Source organism: Helianthus annuus, chromosome 11 (genome assembly GCF_002127325.2).
Source record: "Helianthus annuus cultivar XRQ/B chromosome 11, HanXRQr2.0-SUNRISE, whole genome shotgun sequence".
Lineage (NCBI taxonomy): Eukaryota > Viridiplantae > Streptophyta > Magnoliopsida > Asterales > Asteraceae > Helianthus > Helianthus annuus.
This window is the reverse complement of record NC_035443.2, coordinates 157723444-157728439: the sequence shown is the minus strand read 5'-3', so window position 1 is coordinate 157728439 and position 4996 is coordinate 157723444.

The following is a 4996-nucleotide window of genomic DNA, read 5'->3' as shown; positions in this document are numbered from 1 at the left end:
TACCAAGAAGCCGGTCTGTGGTACTAGCCAAAGTCTTCTGTCGGGTTGAAGTAGAGGCATCTTGTGTTATGAACTTTCCCAACTGAATACTCTAGTCTTTGGTTAGACGAAAGAGCTGTGCCATCTACTGATCTCGAACTGCATCCCTTTTCTTCAAGAAAACAATTTCTTTCTGCTGCTTGGCGATCTGATTCTTATGTTGTACCATGACCTTAGCTGCATCCTGAAATTTGCCACGAACAAACTCTTGAGAATTCTGCTCTTGACCCGAACTTGATGGTCTCGAAGCAGAAACTGTAGAAGGTCTAGAAGCAGCAGGTCTAGAACCAGACGGTTGTGCACCGGATGGCCTAGGACCTGAAGACGGTAGAACTGGAGGACACAGAGATCCTTTCTTCGATCGCACTGGCGGACTTGGACCAAAAGCAACCTTCGGACGTGCTTGTCGTGTCTCTGGCGCTTGCATATCGGTGAAAGCACTAGGTCGCGGTGGCAAAGAAGAACTTCCTGATAAGGCAAACAAATTACCCATACCCATTGGAGAAGATAACGACCCAAATAGTGGCACTGCAGGAATCGGAGAAGACATCATCGGCGTTACCGGTTGAATAGAAGTAGTCATGCTGGTAGCTTCCACAAAGGAAGTGAATGGAAGTGAAGATGACAATGACGGGAGAGCTACAGATAACTCCAAATTTAGAAGACCTCTGGAATCTGATGGAGCAGAGCTTGATGTAACCGTAACTGAAGCAACTATCGGACTCGAAGACTGAAGATCCGAAACAGTAACAGGTCGTTGCTTATACGTCTTGAGAGGAACTGGCACACGGACAGTATCAGTATCTAGACGACGGACTTCATCATCATCATCAGAAGAAGACGAGCTAAAAACGATTGAATCCAAATCGTTCGCTCTATCATTCCAACTAGCTAAGCGTATACTCTAGTCGGAAGAGGGACCGAAAGAAGCAACCTTCGCTCGAAATAACTCAAGTTTTTCCCTTTCAGAAGGAGTAATACGATTTTGAAGGTCTTTCATAACTAACAAGAGGTATTGTTTTTCAGTGAGCATGTCATCCACAGAAACTTCTTCCATAGGACGCTTCCCTTTGTCAACTGCACGGGAAGACGGACCCGATTCTAGAGCTGCATCAAGCTCTAAGATCACCTCATCAGTTTCTACAGCAACTCCTGTTGCCGAAGACGTAGAAACTGGAGCCTGATCAAACACAGTTTCTTGAATAGAAGCATCAACAGTTGGTTCAGCAATAACCGGTGGTTGTTGAAGATCAACCTGAGGTTGAACAACCACGGGCTCGTGAACATTATCATCAACTGCTTGCATTCCTCCAACAAAGATTTGATCAACACCACTCCTAATGTTTAACCAATTTGGATCATTTTCCGGATTGTAGTTTCCTTGAACAATAGCACCACGCAAAGGAGTCGTAACAGGACGAGCATCAGTCCTTTTGGACTCGTTAACCCTGGCACAGTCAGTGAAAATACGAGTATGCATCGGCGCTTGAGCGTAGGCAGGTAGAGATGCGTCGAACGAAAGATTCGGCAACAAGTGTCGAATAATAAGCGAAAGAAAACGAGGATACAGAATCATCAAACACTTATCATTTGCCTTCAGACCAATCTGATGTTTGTAAGCTTGGAGAATCATCAGTGAGAAATTGTAAGGCTGGTTGTAAGTTAACCCAATCATTGCAGAAAGAAAGATCATGAGCCATCATATCCGTTCCCGATTTTCATATAGACAGACACTGCATTAATACATGAAAGAAGTATCTCCATTGCCCAATAATCAAACCCTTGGCGATCTCCTTCCTGGTAAAAGAACCCACGTAACCGAAAGATCTAACCCCAAGTTCACGAATTTGCTTTACATAACACGTGTTTCCATAATCTAAGTCACCAAACCGCAAAGCCGCACGAATAACTGCTTCCGTGATGACAATAGGGCTTCCATGAATAGTAGCTTCGATAGAATCATCAACAATCTGAGCCGTACGCCAAAAATCCTCAATATACGCTTGCACTTGGTGAATATTTTCTGAAATCGCGAAACCAATTCTTGAATTTCGAAGAAAACGTATAATATCAGAATATTCGGCTCCACCACGAACGTTTTCGTTTAGCAATGCAATTTGATTGTGATTACGATGAAAATCTCGAACAGGACGAGGCGGTTCTGCCATCTCTGTTGGAAAAACAAAACACGAAACACATGCATCAGATATAACAGGCTAGGAAACAACAGTATGCAGTTTACACATAGTAAACTTCAATGTTCAATTTTTGTCAAAGGGTACTATCACATAGACTGAAGCAAATTTGAACTACTGAATAGAGACCAAAACAGGTTATACTTTGAAAAAGAGACAAGAATGAACACCCAGACCCCGAATCTTAAAACTTGAAATTGGAACAGTTAACACAACCAAAACTCTGACCTACTGATCAAACATGTGACAAAAGTTCGGAACTGACGAAAAATCAGACTAACAACGTTTGTTAATCCAGACTCGGAATAGCTTAACAGGGTTTAAAACTTGGAACAATGAAAATTTATCGGAACTGAAAAACTGTAAAAATTCGGAAGTGAAGAATTATTAAAACTCGGAATCAGCTGAACATGGTTTAAAACTCGGAATAGCTTAACAGGGTTTAAAACTCGGAACAATGAAAATTTATCGGAACTGAAAAACTGTAAAAACTCGGAACTGAGAAACTGTTAATTCAGAATTATCGGAACTGTAAACCTCGGAATCAGCTGAAACAGAAACTTGGTGATTTAAAACTCGGAGCTTAACACTTTAAAAACTCGGAAGGTGAAACTTTTGAACAAAACTCAGAAGGACAGTTTCAACAACAAACTCGGAACAAAGGACTTTTAACAAAACTCGGGCCCTCTAGTAAAAACTCGGAACTGTTTTAATCTCGGAATCACTGAACCAGTTTAGGAACGATTAAAACTCGGATCAACGAAGAAAATCGGGACAGTTGTGACAGTTGACAAAACTCAGACATTTATACTCGGGACCTTGGATCTAACACACAGTGGAAACTCGGAACATCTAAATGTTTAAAACTCGGAACACAAACACTCGGACCTCGGATCTAACAAAAGTCTAAACACACAAAGTGAGAGCTTCAAAACTTTTCTCAAAAACTCGGAACAATGGTGAAAACTCAGAACAACACACAAAGTGAAAGCTTTGAACTTTCAACATCGGTTTAAAGGCAACAGATTTAAAAATCGGAACCACATAACAACAATAACAACAAGAACTCGCAATATTTATGAAGATCAAACAGTCATAATTCAAATTCCTTTCATCTTCTTCCTTAAACCCAAGAATCCTCGCCAAGAACATCACAAAATTCCACTAAAACATCACACAAACAAGCAACAACTTTACCTAACCAAACATATTTAAGAACATATTCAACAAGATTTAACCAATCAAGTATCAAAATTAACTCAATCATTCAATATTCTTCAAGATTCAAAACCCCAACCTCAAGAACACCAAGTTCAAGAACACCAAGTTCTTGAAGCCAAACACAAAACCCCCAATTTTTTTTCACAAAACCCTAACTTCAAAATGCTCAATAGCATCAAATATCATCATCAATCAGTAAGAAAGAAAGATTCAAGCAAGAATTTAACAAGAAGCATGAACACTAAGTTCAAATCCAAGTCCTAGAAATCAAGAATCTTACCTAAATTGAGACAATGGAGAAGTTATGATTGTTGAAACACATACCTTGAAGAAGACTTGATGTTTTAATCACAAACAAGGATTTTGTAAGAAGAAAGGAGTGAAAGAAGAGGTGTAACTAGAGAGCCTGTTCTTGACTTGTGTTGAATGAGGGAAGAAAAGGTTTGAGGGATTGTTCAGAATCGGTTGGGTATTAAAAGTCGGCTGGGTATTAAAAATCGGTTGGGTATTAAAAGTCGGACCACGGTTGGGTATAAAGGTCGGACCACGAGGTTCCCTTTTGAAACCCTCGTTCATTAACCCTATTAAAAAAACTCGGACATAAAATTATTTGAAAATTTCGGACCACTTGGACTAAAACCTCTAAATTCAAAAACTCTAAACTCATTTTCCAAACTTTGATTGAAACTACTTTTTGAACATTAACTGAAATAAGTTTTGAAATAAAATTAGTTAAAGTTTGGTAAAACTTTCAAAGCACAATCTTTTTACTTCAGAAACATGAACATCTCGAGACGGAAAAATATCACTGCTTGGAACAAATTTTTATGGAATCCTTTAAACTGACGAAGTTTCCCACACACGCTTAGATGTATCTTGCACGACCGATTTTCCATGAGAAAGACTTATTTTTTAAGTTACTGAACTTGATATTTAACATCTTATTAAATAATTTTCACAACCCTTAGAGTATGCTTAAGAAAGATAACTCGCACATAGAAACAAGAAAGCAAAATCTTTTTGTTGTTTTTCAATTTTTTTGACTGAAATGGAGGTTAAACCTACGAACGCATTTACATTAATTATCTTTTTGTGAAGTCGGAGCAAAGGAATAATATCGGTTTTTTTTTCTGTCAATATCCGACACAAGAACCATAGCATTTAAGCTTAATCTTTTAGAATGATATTGACAGATCAAGACGTTCAATGGTATTATGGTCCACTTAAGTTTTAGCACGCTTTCGAACACTGTTTTCGAGATATGTGATTAAGTGTATTAATAGCTGACAGTAACTATGTTTACCCACCTCAGAATATACTCCCGTATCAAGGTATGCACGAGAGATCATCTTACTGGTGAGTATATCATTTATCATCTGTTTTGACGTATAAACTGATGTGAGATACTCCTTATTTTGAATTGAAAACAAGTCCTATGTGATAGAATCACTTATTGATGAGGAACTTGATTTTTAGATGCATGAGGGCACAGGAGCAAGTCCGTGAACAGGTTAGTACCATCGTACAGACAAAGGGACGAA